Genomic DNA, 15,716 nt, shown 5'->3' with positions numbered 1-15,716 from the left:
ATTCTTCCCTGCTTGTTTCTATAGTCAGACCATTCATTTCAATAGAATATTGAAATTTATTCCAATCTTCCACAGTGAGGTGGTTTTGGAACAGCAGCCACTTAAAAAAAACACGCAGGAATGTAAATACAATCAGGGAACAAATCTAATTTGAATATATCTGAAGCTTATAAAGTTGAGATTGACTTGCTGTTTAGTCTAACTACTTCTTCTAATTGCAGTATGCATACATGATATTCCCTTTGTTCATTTTTAGCTTTCTGTAGGCACCATATAGACATTTTTGTATCTTCTCCAATATTTTTAATAGTTTCCAGTGACTATTCACAGACTGAGAGCTTCATTTTGAGCCAAACAGTGTCTGTGCTGCTTTCCAACCTATATGTTATTTGCTAGTTATGTGGATGTCGTAGCCTCTTTGGTTGTACTTTCTGCTATTCTGTTTTGTCTGCCCTGTCTATATTCTATTCTTCTAACCTTCACAGAACATTTTTTGGGCCACATCCAAGGCTGTATTTGTTCAGGTGAACTTCAGGAAATTTCAGGGTAAAAAAATCCTTCATTCTAACAGTCCATGGAGAATTTAAATAGATCAATCAAAATCATGTTAGGTACTACTATCTGGGGTTATAAATAAACCAATGTTTAGGGAGGAAAACTGTCTAAACAAATGAATGGCCACGAAGTTAATACATGGGAAGATCTATGAGCAAGAGGAAAATCATCTTTTCCATCTCATTTATTACTTAATCCAAAGTGTGCTTGTTTGACGTCTCTGTTTCCTGTTTGGATAGTGCATATGTGCTAAGTTCTGATGATGAGTTACTTGTTTGTGCAGTTGGGTTTCAGATAATCAAAATAAAAATGTTTAGAACTGCACATCAAAGCCAATATTGTAATTACTTAGCATTAAAACCTTGCTACTTCAATAGAAGGAAATAACAAGTTCCTCACACCAATTCTGAATAAATAAGCATTTCAAATTAAGAAAATTATATGCTATTCTTAGATCTGTCTGTGTCCTGATCCTTGGCCTTCAGGGCCAAATCAGAGGATTTTAGAACGCTGCTTTCTACCTCCTAGTGAAAACTGCCTGCTCGTGACTGTTTTTCTAACCTGCAGACACATTCAGTCCCACAACCTGATGCACCGAGCTTGCCACACAATTTTCTGCATCCAGGGTAGTATGGTAAGAAGTAACTAACAACCTGTGCTGAGGACCAGACAGCATCCAATGGGGTTGGACTATCTCACAGCCCAAATTAAAATGTTCTAAGCCATGGTTGCCCCTTGTATTACATGTGATACTGTGAGTCTGTAATCAGTTTCTTAATAACTTTATCATAGTGTTCTCTCTTCATTTTCTTATTACCCAGTATCATCATTCCCATTAGTAATTATTTTATCCAATTGCTAAGCCTGCACGTAAGTGCTAACTGATAGCAGGACTGTGCAACTGTTCCTGCTGTGTATTTTTAAATAGCAAACAATTTTTAAACAATTAATGGAGGAGGAAGAAGAGGCTGCTGCTGCCACTGGATCCACTACCACAGCAACCATCACAACATCACTCCTTATCCCATCTGTTAATTGCAGTGAGACTTATATGTGATTTGGACACATATGAGTGTCTATGTTTAGAAGCAAAGTTCATAAATTTATATAGCAGGGATGCATTAATAATTATTTCCTTTCATTCTAAGTAAGCTTTATTAAATCAATAGGCACTTTATCTTTTTAGGAGTTAATAGATGATGAGTGATAAAACTGATCTTTGCTACAAGAATATTTGCAATGTAGGTTTTATACTTTCTGCTTTCATGTTATTGATGGACTATCATGGTTCTAACACATCCTTTTGAAATGGCATGGTGCATTTATCTGTTTTGGGAAAACTCTGAGCCAAAGTAGTAGAGCCATCTATTATGGAGACTAGTGCAAAGTGCACTCAAAAACTGGAATGCAAAAGGTATTATAGCTTTCTGAAAATTAACATTTTTATTATGTTAATTTTGTATTATCAAGTAACATTGTGACTGCTCTATTTGTGTGAAGTCTCTAGAGTTAAAATATTCTTTAAAGAGATGTTTATTTTTGGACAGGCCTATTGAGTTGTCTCCTATTGTATGTTAAAGTAGCTGCTCTCAGAGGTCACAGAGAGTTCAGCTTTACAGACACCCTTATTTTGTAGAAACCGAATTTTCAGAGTCTTTAATGGGAACAAACAAAAATGTCTCTAATAAAACTTTTTAGAATATTCATTTGATGACTTGTCCAGAAAGAAAGGCAAAAAGTAACATAAGGATACAAGTTTGGACAATAATCAGACACGAAAGCAAATGCTCTGTTTTCAGTAAGTGTAAATACCTGTGTATGTTTTTAATGTTTCTACCACAGGAACATAATTCTTGGGGTTTTGTGCTTGTTTCTTCATCCTAAACCTACACACTTAGGAAAACATTAACCGACTTTTGGTTTTCTGAGCAGCAGACACTAATTAAAAAGGCACAGATCCAGCAACTGGAGCCAGTCAGATGGAGCGTGCCCTTGCACCGTTGAAGACTTTGGAGTCCAAAGCAGTCAGCAGGGCCAGCCTGCATTAATCCCTCTGTATCGTCAGAGTGAAAGAGTAATTCAGCTCAAAACCATAGCTTCAAGTAAATGCAGTGTTCGTAACAGATAGTGCTCTGATAGCTATGAAAAGAGAACTCCTTACTCTTTCCCAGGAGGAGGATAACTTTAGCTGTGGCAAATCAATATTTCCATTGGTGTAACAGTTCATTTATGTCTCTGAGATACCCAGAGTGATTCATTGTATTTACCCATTTAGTGGCTGGTTTTATCTATTGCAACAGCCAGTTCCAATCTAGCAAGTGAAGCTGACATTGAGAAGGGCTGTATGAAGTTAGACACCTGTCATCCAATTGCAACGATCAGAGTATTACATGAGTGTACAACAGCAGGGAATAGGAGAGGCATGCAGAGACATGTCCGAGACTAATCCATAATTTTCTCTGCAGATGCTTTAAATGAGTATCACTGCTAGTAGACACATATGTGCTTAGCATTAGACAGCTTAAGACACTTCAAAAATTACAAAAATTCTTGAAAAGCCTGGGTCATCAGAGTGCTGCTTTGAAACTGGAAGTGTTTTCTGGGATTTTAAAGGGATACTAGTGGGAAATTATTTCTTCTGAGGGGGAAAGGTTTGAAAACAGCAGCTTTGCAAACAATTTTTGAGACATTTTCTAGCAATGTAAGTTGTATACGTATTAACTGCATTTTTTCAGGTCTAGACTAAGTGGAATGTTGGGAAATGGGGAGAGTTGGTGTTTACCATTCCCGCTTTCAATTCAGTGCATCCTCCACCACTAGGTCCGATGGGGCAGACAAACTGTGCCCCGGTTAACACCAGGCCGGACGCTGCCAGCCGTGCAGGCCAGTGCCAGCTCTTAGCCAGGTCCGTTGGCGGAGGCAGATAAAAGACCGTTGGCTGTTTAACCCGCCAGGATGGTGGGTCAACGTTTGTTTGGACCGTTTCCGGAGACCCGTTTCTCCGCTTTGGCCAGCCCGCTGGGACAGCTGTGACACTGGCCGGGGAGCACACCGTGGCCGAGGTGCCGAGTACCCGCCCCGCCGCGGCTGCTGCCGGCGGGGCTCCGAACGGGCTAGACCGGGCCTCCCGCCCCTCGCTCGTCTCCCGCCCGGCCCCGCTCCGCCACGGGCACCCTGTCGCGTCCAGCGGTGTACGAGCTGGGGACGTCAGTGTGAAGGGGCCGGCCCTGGGCAAGGCAGGGCGGCCGCGTCCCGTCCCTCCCCGCCCCTCGCCGCGGCTCGCTCCCTCCCTCCCTCCCTCCCTCTGGCTGGGGGCGGCCGGGTCGGGATCCCATTCCTCCTCCCTTGGTGCGTGGTGGCGGTGGGAGCGGGGGAGGGCGAGCGTGGTGGGGCGCGGGCCGGAGGCAGGAGCGGAGACCCAGTGCGGGGGAGCTACCACTGCCGGGCAGAGGTGAGGCGGCGGCGCCGCTGGAGTTGTGAGGGGGGGGGGAGGGAGGGAGGGAGGACGGGTACCGCTCGGAACGCTTCCATTCATTGCCCTTGCGGCGGTCGGGCTGCAGCTCTCCTCGAGTTGGGGCTGTAGCCGCAGGAGGGGCCGGGAAGCCGCCGTGGGGGGACGGGGCACGGCGCGGAGGTAACGGCGAGGACGGGGCTGCGGCGCCGGCGAGAGCCGCCCCGTGTCCGCCGGGGACGCGGCGGGACGGGAGGGCACCCGCTCGCACCGTAGCGAGCGGGGAACCAGGTCGCGACCCGGAGGGCGGTGGGGCGCCGGGAGCCGCCAGGCTGCCTCTCTCTCTCCTTCCCTCCCTTGACCGCGGAGGTGCCACGGAGCAGCCAGCCCCGACGGGATGCGGCTCCCGCCGCCCGGCACCGGGCGGGGGCTCGGCGGCGCTGGAAGGGGGTGCCCCGCGCACACGTACGCAGCACCGAGCGGTCGCGGTTGCCGTCGGGCTGTCGGTCGCCGCGGGGAGGGCGGCAGGGGCTCCCGTGCTCCCTCCTGTTCCGTTTCTGCGGGAAGCGCCGTAAGGGCGGGGCGGGGACGGGGGAGCCCGGGGCGGGCGGAATGGCGGGGGACCCGCCTGCCGGGGTGGTCCCATGGCGGCTTCGTGCGGGACAGGGAGCGTGAGGAGGGGAGGGAGCGGGAGTAAGGCTGCCCCCAGACAGGCCTGAACTTACCGGCCGCGGCACCTGCGGCCTCTCCAGGGCAGGCGGGGCGGGAGCCGCTTGTCTCCTCAGCGAGCTGCTTGGGGGAGAAAGGGTTCAAAACTCACCTCGGCGCCTTCCCACCTACGGCGTGTTCTTCCTTCCCCTCGCCTTTCTGGGCTCAGTTCTTGCGGGGAACTGCGGATATTTTGTTTCTTAAGGTCCTTTAGGAAAGGGCAAGAAATGCATGGCACAGGTTACTAGTGAAGGTTTGTTGGTAGTTCAGGCATCGCTCCGAAGGAATGGTGGTAACACACTGTTGAGACTGGATCCCGTAATTCATAAGCTGCGGGTGCGTTGGAGCAATGTAAAGTAGAACAACATGGGCTGGCAGTGCTGCATCCGGACAAGTGCGCGCTCTGCCAGTACCTGGTGACAGAGTGGCTGGATTGCTCCATCGCAGTAAGTTTACACAGAGCCAAAAGTAAGCAGACAAGACGCTGCAATTGTGCACAACCTGATGAGAGATGTGTTATTAGGAATAACTGAAAAAAAATTAAAAAGCTCTAGCTGACCTCATTTAGAAGAAAATATTATATATGTTAATTAAAAGGTTTGGCTTTCTTAGGGAAGCATTCCTAGGCACCATTAGATACCTTAATGAAAGTATCTGCTCCGTCCCAGTCCTGCAGTGGGTTCTGGCTGTGCAAGCTCACACCTTCAAGGAGACCTGTCATTTTCAGGGGGTTTGCTTTGGTCGCAGAAACCCTATAGAGCTGTAATTCATTGAGGCTTAAATATATACTATGCACAAAGAATGGCTTATTAGAAAGTGTCAGTGACACTAAAATCAATGTTCCAATTTATTCTGAATAAAACATGCTACAAAGAGGTACTTCCTTGAGTATTTTCTCCATGACCACCCATTGTAGGATGCAGGATATAGACAGGTTGTCAGTCTGCTCTGTTCAGGCAGTTGTTAATGAGAGGGTTTTGTCTCCAACAGTTTCATGGGACCATTCCTCAATTTTCATTGCATATGCTAGTTGCGGCCACTCCAGCTTTAATCACATCGCTGCTTTCTTCACAAGTTTTCTCTGTCTAGGTCATGGAGTGGGTTTAATCAGTATGTAGGAAATTGCCCTCTTTATCTTTGTTTTAGTTAATCATCTGTTTTTATTAAGCATTCTGGGAAATGCTTGGGTGATGATGTACCCACATGTTAGGCAAGTAACAGTAGTGTGTCATTTGCTTTTAAGAGTGTAAATCCCTGGGACTGGATGCAGCATTTCTGTATAAGAATGTTACAGTTCCTTTTTTTTACCTATTTCATCAAAACATATTCCTCCACATCTTCTAAGTCACTCTTGATTGTGCTGGGCTGGTAAATTTGGATCAGGAATACTGCTGGCAAAGACTGAAAGGAAGCTAGTAATTGCTGTGATCCTTTTTCATGTTCTAGCTTGTAGCTGTGAAAATTGCTTGTGGTGTTCTGAAATACAGTAGGACAATGACATATTAAGTGCTATATGCTGTTGCGTCAGCTGAACCTGGTTGGGCTGCACATGACTGTATAGCTGGCACCAGGCAAGAATCCCAATGTTTTGTTTTGCATACAGTGTAGACATTATAGTTTAAATAAAAATTACATGACAAGGAAGATTAATTTTTTTTCTGAGTGATGTGAAGATGACTATTTATCAAAATTTGTATTTCCAGAAGCTTCTGCTTTGTTAGACATTCAGTACCAGTTCAAGGGCTCCCCAGTAAAACAGAAGAGGTGGTTACAACAAGGGAACATGTTCAACACAGGATGGCAGCTCCTAGCTGGTGTAAGATTTCTGGTTACCTACTGTAGGCAACAACCAGTTTCTAGGAATTTCACCCTTAGTTTCTAAAAACTAACTCGTTACAAGAGGAAAAGGAAAAGCTCTCTTCGTGTAGGAATAGCCCCCACTGAAGTGGCTGGGCTTCCCCCTCACCATGCAGGAGTTGCAGAGCTGTTTGGTGAAGCTTGGGGTGGGTGTGAGGATTGCTGCTCTGCTGTCCCTAACTCCTCACTTCCTACACACACATGTGCATTCGTGTACAGGCACAAGCACACATGGCTCCTCTTGTTGGCTGAACTTTTGCACCATCCAGCCTGTGGGGAGGAGAGCAAAGATCAACTTCTGAACTGCTGGTGGCTTTTGGCAATGAGAGAAGCTGTTTTGTGTCTTCCTTCCTTCCTTCCCTCCTTCCTTCCATCCTTCCTTCCCTCCTTCCTTCCTTCCTTCCTTCCTTCCTTCCTTCCTTCCTTCCTTCCTTCCTTCCTTCCTTCCTTCCTTCCTTCCTTCCTTCCTTCCTTCCTTCCTTCCTTCCTTCCTTCCTTCCTTCCTTCCTTCCTTCCTTCCTTCCTTCCTTCCTTCCTTCCTTCCTTCCTTCCTTCCTTCCCTCCCTCCCTCCCTCCCTCCCTTCCAACAGGCGCTTTCTGTGTCTCCCCATTTGCTTCGTTCCTCTCTGGTTTTGGTGCCTCCCTTCCCCCGCAACAGTTCCCATTTCTCTGCTTTCTGCCTAGGTGCTGATAAATGATTTGGAGTGTCAACATTTTGAACTCACTTGGGAACAAGGGCAGAGGTGGTGAGCGGCTGGAAGGTGTTACTGGCTGTCAGAGCCCTTTATTTGATGCAGAGACAATTGCTGATGCGATTGTAACTGACAGGTCTGTTAAAATGATGCCAGAGACTTTTAACTTAGATTATTTCTCCCTTGTGGTTTTCCAGCTTTCACAAAAATTGACAGGCTTCCCCCCGGGTCATGGTGCCTAAAATCTTCCCTGGAAATGTGGAACTAGTAGGGTATGTTCTTCCAAAATCATCGTCCTACATACAGATGAACTGGAAGTCAGCTGAATGTAGGGCCTGATTAAAAACTAGTGTTATCACTTGTCTTTTAAAATCACTGGGTCAGATATGATTTTAAAATCATGGTCAGATACTCTGAAAGCTGTGTAAACAACAGTTCTGTTATTTTATTTTTAAATAGTCTTCTAAGTAAAGCAAATAGTTTCAGTAATTGTCCTGCTATATTATTGAAAGTAGTTAATACATTTTGGAAAATATTTTACTGCTGATCTGAGATATGAAATTTTTTTAATTGCCTTTGTTTCTCCCCATGTTTAGACTTCAGGAGGTCAGACATAAACCGTGGATAAGCATGTCAACACTAGTTAATCAGAGAATAATTTTGCTAGAAGATAACTTTGTGGAAGGTAATTCCAAAGAAAACAAAATCCACAATGAAAAAATAATTAAATTACAAATTTGCTGCAACAGCAAGCAACTGACTGCAAATGTGCCCAATCTATGTGAGTGGATCAGGAATATATCTGAAATTCTGAACTCAGGGAATACGTGTAGCAATTGGGCGATTATCTTTTTCATGACCAAGCACAAATAAATCACAGCAGAAAATATCTAGAGACTTTTATGCTGTTCACACAATCAATAAGACACAGTTTCTGATTCAGTATAGGTAATAAAAAATATAATAAAACTAAATCACAGTCTGTTGTTAAAGATTAATTTCTCCAGTTTTCCTTGTCTTCTGGTCCTTATAATCAAACTATCTTTCTCAGCTTGGACCTGTGTAGTAAAGTTATATGTGAGCTCTTCAAAGGAGAATCCAGGATGTTTAAGACATAGCTGTATGAGTGGAGTGCTGCAGTGATATTTGTTCCTTAAAATATTTCTTATTTATATTGGTTTAAATGTTGTTGGTAGGGGTTTCCTTTGAGGCCCATGGTGAAAGCATGGAAGCTAAATAATAAACCATGAAAATGAAACACTATAAAAAGAGGGGGAAAATGTCATGGAGAAAGCCAGATAATTGTATTGCAGCCAGTGAGAGAACTAATGAATGAACCCAGACACACAAGGAAGCCTTACTTTAAGCTGATTTTCAGATATTTTTATTTTCAGCTTCATACAGTTTCTAGTGCTTAGAAAGGATTAATGAAGCAATATTACCAAAGCAGCTGTGCAGCCTCCTTTGTCATTGGTATCAATGCTCTATTTCAAAGTACTTTGTCTTAATACTGCCTTATCTTACAGGCTGTGGAGTTATTGTTAGATTCATGTTTTATACATGGCATCCAACATCTTACTGGTGAAAATGTCTTGGGTTTGAATTAGCTTTAGGATTCGCTAATTGACCTTCACGTTTGCTAACACCTGACATTGCATACATTGTGTGTATTTTCAGGCATTGTTTACAATTCACCAATCACAGTATTAATGCTGTCATTCTGTTCCAGATGAATAACAGTAAATTTTGTAGATAAAATTGTATAATAGGCTTTAATAGTACAAATGGTATTTATTTTAAAGTTTGACTGTAGATTGTTGGCCTTTTCATTTTGCAAGATTCTTTTTGATCCCAAGTAGGCTCTTCTGTTACGGCGCCTTAGAAAAACAAATCTTCTAAATTTACTGCTAATAGAAATGGTCAATGTGATAATTTTAGCAATTATAACCTGAGCCTTGTCTGAACTGAATGTTGCATTGGTTTATTAAAAGCTGTACAGTTTTTAAACCAGCTTCATTCATGCAGTGTGGCTTCTTAGGGTGGCTGAAACTTCGGGTGGCTGTCCCAGAACTTTCTTGGTTCAGCTTCCAGGCATAATCCCTTAAACCTGTTTGGAAAGAATCACCTGTGATGTGGGAGGATAAATTCAGTCTCTGTATTTGATCTTAAGTTGAGATTACAGGTAGGGTGCCAGTTGGTGCCATCTGTGTTTGTAGATTTTGCAATAGTATTCACTGAGAGATTATCTGGATGCCAAATCAGTTTACATAGGTCAGTGAATTGCAGCTTGCAAGGGTTATGTCTGGGATCATTGTAAAGAGGTTTTTCAGAGTTTTCGTTGAACTTCATTTGTCAAAACCTGACCTCATCACGGAAGTGTGTGGTGGTGCTAATGCACTGGTTTTATATGCTGGCAAATACATTTAAGAGAAGCTTTATTTTAATGGTTTTGTGCTGGTTTTTTGTGTCTTAGTGTGCGCATATTGCTTTGATATGTCCTGTGCAAAAGGTAGTTTTGTGGAAGGAAAGCTGTAACAAAAAATATTTTCATATATAGGGGTGATGGGGTTTTTTTCTTGAAACGTTAAATAAGTGATACATGTGCAGTGCTGTAAATATAGTTAATGTTCCTGCAGTAAAGTACCTGCAAAAGAGAAACAGCTGCAGGTAAGAGTACCATTTGTCAGATGGCTGGAGTTCTCTAAAGCAAGATTTGTATTTTACCAAGAGAGTTCTTTGTTTGCAAAGAACAGCAGCATCTTTCTGCACAACTATTTAGTACTAATGAATAGGATGTATTGAATTGTGCTTGTAATATAAACTGTGGTGGGTATCTCATGCAAATAGTATTGCACTCTCAGCCTTGTATGGAACTCATTTCACAAAATAAGGCAGTGAGTGTATGTAGTCATTGTGACAATTTTAGCAATTGTAACTTTATTTCAGAACAGACACCTGATAAAACCTGAGCATCATTCTGCACAGGCAAGTCTGATTGGTTGTAACTCATGAGTTCAACATTAAGTGGTGGGCCATGTTTGGCATGATAATGAAATTACAGTTTTATGCTCAATAGAAAGTTTCATGCCATGTTATGTCTTCTCTCCTTCTCTCTCTGCATTGATTTTTCTCAGGATAGTGTTGCTTTGGTATGGTTTACCTTTCAAGAGTTAAAAAGATCTCATTTTTCTTTCTGTTTTAGGATTTCTTTAAGCTGCTAACAGACATAGTACATGACAGCTGGCGTGCAAGATTTTCCACAGACCGGCCAGTTGATTGATCTGCTGAGATGCTAGATAATTTAGCAGAGGTATCCAGTTTGCAGAAATGTGCATGAATTTTGTGTTGCACACACATGTTTATTCAATCATTAGTCATGATCATGACTGCATAAAATCAGTGTAATTACCTTCAACCAATCTTTATGTCTAAGTGACCCAGACCGCATTCCATGACAGCCCTGACAGCTTGAATTAGAGTTTGCCTTTCATCGCAGCCAAATTTGGAGTACAGAAATATCCAGCCTTTCTTGAGCTTGCTCAGTGCAAGAGTGGGACATGTGAACGTGAAGCAGTGAAAATCCAGTCTAAAACAGATCCTTAGGAATGTTCTAATTCATTGAATTCATTGGTGCGTGACATGCCCATATCAGCAGAGTTTACCTAGTTTTTCTGTTGCACATTGCATGCATTGCACAGTAGATGTGCAATCTGTTGCTTTCAGGGTGCGTTAGGAGTTTTGCACACGTGTATGCCCTGTACTCTGCCTAGTATGTATCTGCTTCCAAGCCACATTTAAAGAATGTCTGGGGAAGCTCAGAGAATAGAACTCCACGCTTTCAGCACAATTTATCCAGCTCTTGGCTGTTAGTCTTCCTTTCTTTCCACAGGCTTCTTGGAGTTGAGCAGGGCAAGGGTCTGGATAAATAGTATATGTGTAAGCAGATTGTTTGTAACCTCATTTTTTCCAAGGCAGCCCTTTAGCCCTCCCCCCCCCCCCGCCTTTTTTTTTAATTGCTGAAGAGAGTCTTCCTCAGGTCACGAGGAAAAGATCATTAAAAGACAGGTCTGGAAGAGGCCTTATGAAGTTATCTAGTCCATTTATCTGCCTCAGATTAGGATCATCCATATCCGTCATCTGTGACTCCCTTACATTATCATACCATGAAAAAATTTTATTTTCTTGTTATCCAATTCACACCTTGCTTGTTGCAGTCTAACACTGTGACTGCTCATCCTTCCTTTGTCTTGGACAATGCAAATAATTGCTACTCTTCTTACAATGTGTTTTACTATGTTTCTTCCTAACTATCATATCCTGCTGTTTCATTAAGCTCAATTCTTTTGACCTCACAGGTGCTCTTTTCTGTACACTGGTTACTTTTGTTGTTTTTCTTTGGGTTATCTTCCATTACTTCACATCTGTTTTGTTATGTCCAACTTCCACTGCCTGTGTTCCACTTGAGGTTTTAATGATGTTGAATAAAATGGAATGGGATCCTTTTCACACTTGCTGACATGATGCATGTCTTTTTTGCAGTACTATGACTCTTTTTTCATGATCTTTTTCAGTGATCCACCAGATCTTCCTCATCCAAGGCTACATGTTCTAAGACACTGTTCTCACTGATCGTTTTATAGCTGGTTATTTCTGCCTAACTGTAGTATCTTGCACATCTTCTTACTGAAGATGATACTTTTTTCAGGTCATTCTTCCAGTTCACCATTTTGAATTCTCATCCTTTCCTCCAATAAATATGCTACCTTTTCTAGATTAACATTGTCTGGTGATAGAACAACTTACTTTATTACATGATACAGATCATGTAACATCATGAAACAAATATTCTTTGGAAATCTTACCTAAAAAATGGAAGACATTTTTAATTGTCTTTTTTTCTGCTTGTAATGATCCTTTTCAGGGAAGGCAATGTAGAGGAGAGACAAAGTTTTAGGACAATTTTCCTTGTCATGCAAGTGATTAAAATTAGTCATGTGTATTGAAGAATCTGTGGAAGGAAAAATGCACCAGACTCCTGGTAGTCCTGTGGACTGGGGAAAGCAGTTCATGCTGATACTAATGCAGAGAGGGAAACCTCCTTTGTCCTCAAGTCTTTCCATTAATTTGCAGGTGATGGAGGTAAATATTTTCACAAGGAACTCTTGGCCTCCATTCTTGTCTATTTTTGTAATATTAATACTAGTTTATTGTATAATCAAAGCCTGTTGCAAAATGCACTTTTAGGGGTTAGTGGCTGTAGTTAAAAAGGTACAAGTTGTGTTTGAAAGAGGAAAACAGAAAGATCAAACTCTGGCAGAATTAAATAACCGTAAGAACGCAGATTAGAAAAGAATGAGGAATAAGTTGAGGAGCAGGAAGTCTGCTACAGAGAGTCTGTAAGGCCAACAGATTATTGGGCAATGAAAAGAACATTCAGGGAAGGCAAGGCCATAGTAGTAAGACTTAAGTGTGTATTTTTTTTCTGTTCACTGCAAGGATGATCGGAGATGCGTAACACCTTCCACACAATGAACAGTTAAGTTGGTGAGGAAAAGAGACAACTGGGGATGCGATGATAGTTTTATAAAAACATGAACAGCATGGCGAGGGTGATAGGGATCAGTTGTTCATTGTCTCTCCCAGTACAAGAACTAATGAGCATGGAAATTAAACTAGCAGGTGTTGGGTTCGGAACAGCAAAAAGAGATTTGTTTCATGCACATATCATTAAGTTGTGTAACTCCACAGGATGTGGTGGATACTGAAAATTTATACCAATTCAAAGGGAGACTGGACAAAATGAATGGAAGAAAAAGTCTGTAGGGGACTATTAAATACATAAGTGTGACCTTTGGCTTTGAAAGTCCCTGAGCTCCAAGTTATTGGAGACTGGAGAGTATTTGGGGAAAATATGACTAAATGCTTACGCTATTCTTATCTGCTTTGCCAGACATCTGCTTTTGGCTGCTCTTGGAAATGGGGAGTACTGGGTAGAAGATTTGACCTGGCATAATTTTAGATTTGTCTTTTTAAATTGTAAAAACTCAAGACACATTTTTCTGTGAGTTAGCAGCTCAGGGTAGCATCTGCAAATCTTGTACTTTGTAGACCGAAAGCCTCCTATTCATTTTCCGTATAATTTAAGACAGAAGTACATTTTTAACAAAACACAAAAATTACTATGAACATTTGTCTGTCTTCTGCCAGTTGGCGTCAACTACAAATTATGTTTCATTTCAGTCATGCTAAACTGCCAGATGAGATAATACATATTGTCTCATTTAAGGAATCTAAGCAGCTATGTCTGTAATCCTAACTTGGTTTTTCTGATTTATTTTCTCCTACGTGTGTGTGAAATTGTATTTAATATGGAAGTTTTTCGTTTCTCTGCCCTTCTCCCTTCTACACTAAATACATTTTAGCTGCTGACATGAACACAAAATGGGTGAGATTCCCTGCAGAGTTAGAGAAAAAACTGAAAGCTCTTAGATCTCTGATGGGGACAGAGCAGTATAGAGAGAGTGTTACTTATTATTCTACAGACACTGATTTACTGGATTGATTTAGTGTTCATTCAATGGTACACCTTATGGCACTCACTAGCAGATCAAAAACCCATAACCACACATCTCTTGCAAATGCAAACATCTCTTGTAAATATACCTTGATGTTAACTTTGTATTAGTAAGTTTTCTGCTCTGTCAGATATTGTTCATCTCTCTATGACTCTGACAATGCCAGACCAGGTATTGTTCGTCCTTCTTCAGCTTGTGTGAAGTCGGCATGAATGCAATGTCTTGTGCTCTGGCAAACTTGACAGAAATGCTATTATGTCCACACCTGCTCAGGGGTAAATTTGTATTACCAGATGGTAATGTACCAGATGGTAATCTGGTGTTAATGAAGACACAGCCATGTGTTGCACATGCATTCTTTACTTTTCTGTCACATATTAATACATTTAACACACTTTTGCTGGGTTTTCCGAGGTGGTAATGAGGGTTATATTAACAATGCTTTTCACTGCAGACTGTTATCTACAGACTTCTTGTCTTATGACCTAAATGTTTCCTCTGTTCTTGTAACACCAAATACATAATTTTATCCTCCTTTTGTCTATGGTCTGAGGCATGGGGGAAAGTAATTTTGGCTGGAAGTGGAAACCCTGGGCAGTGATTATACTGCCATAGAAGGTTTTTTTGTACCAGGTATTAGACCGTTCCGTGTTACCGGTAGTTGAGTTCCTAGGTTATCCTCTGCTGCTGCAGTGGAGGCTGGGCTGAAGAGGCAAGGATCATGAAAGTATTAGCAAGTTCCTTCCTGAGCCTTTGTAGTCTGTTCCCACATCTGCTACTGAAAGAGATTGATCATACTGACTCCGTAGAGGTTACATCAGATTCTGAAGTGGGCTTTACTGAAGTATGTGGCTTTGGAGGTGGGGAAGGAAAGGCAGCATTTGTGTTTGTGTAGGTGAGACTATTGAAGTTTGTTGTAGATAACTGAGTGCTGTTTTGTTATTGTTGGGATGTTTGTATATAGTAGATACTTTGATCTCTGCACACTGAGTGAACGTTAATTGTTACTACAGCAAAGTTGTTGTGTGACTACCTTAAGAATAAACTGTAGGAAAACCCAGAAGTATTCTTATGTTCAAATATGATCTGATACCTGCAAATATTTGAACTGATGATGCATATAACAAATACAGTTTTCTTCTCTGAAAGTTTACTAAAGCTGTGCCAAATGCAATTAGTCGTAGTCAACAGCACCACAGCTGGGTATTTTGGAATTGATAAAGGAAGATAAGTTTTCTGTTTAGACAGGAAAGTCATCCAGCTCTTCTGTTGGACCACAACACCTCTTCTGTATGGACAGGGGAAGGTTCAGCCATGTCGTTAACTGATTATACTGAGAAGTACGTCAGGTAACATGAAGCTACTGTTCAGATATCTAACAGTCTGCCTTTTATCTGAACAATAGCACAAGGTTCTTTGCCAGAGAATCAGGGAATACATCCAAAGGGCTCATACTTTAGATACAGTCTGTGAAAACAGTCCAAAGAAAATCTTTTAAATGTTTGGGTTTTTGTTTGTTTTGGTTTTGTGTTTTTTTCCTTTTAGCCTTTTGCTATTGAGTTAGACTGCAAAAGGACAGAAGAATGGCCTTGTATCTAGCTATCAATTAGTCGATTCATTGATCATTGACCTCAGATGTAGTACCTATGATAGCGATTCTTCTTTGAAGTTTTTATGTAGCCAGACCATACTTTTTAGGAGAAAACTGTTAAGCACTCTTTTTGGAGATTAAATTATGGAAGGGAGATCATTAATTAAATGATATTGCAAAGAAGTCTTTACTACCATCTTTTGCCTATTGTTTCACTTTCCACTCATTCTTCCTCTTGTGACTGAGTAGAATATATTATTTTATTGAGTACAATTTTTTTTTCAGTG

At 41.8% G+C, this 15,716-nt stretch overlaps 1 protein-coding gene across 4 annotated transcripts in view; it reads left to right on the top strand.

The window, feature by feature from the left end:
- The first annotated feature begins 3,866 nt into the window (after positions 1 to 3,866).
- Positions 3,867 to 15,716, top strand: part of LHFPL2 (LHFPL tetraspan subfamily member 2) — a 131,799-nt gene continuing 119,949 nt past the window's right edge. The window contains exon 1 of one of the 4 annotated variants that reach the window (XM_075740563.1): positions 3,867 to 4,006. The gene's annotated coding sequence lies outside the window, so the exon portion shown is untranslated. The remainder of the gene's footprint in view (positions 4,007 to 15,716) is intronic. The other 3 variants (XM_075740557.1, XM_075740556.1, XM_075740559.1) reach the window with 3 other exon arrangements.

Source organism: Balearica regulorum, chromosome Z, assembly GCF_011004875.1.
Source record: "Balearica regulorum gibbericeps isolate bBalReg1 chromosome Z, bBalReg1.pri, whole genome shotgun sequence".
In the NCBI taxonomy this organism is placed as follows: Eukaryota; Metazoa; Chordata; class Aves; order Gruiformes; family Gruidae; genus Balearica; species Balearica regulorum.
The sequence above is the reverse complement of the archived record's forward strand: the minus strand, read 5'-3'. Positions and strand labels throughout refer to the sequence as shown.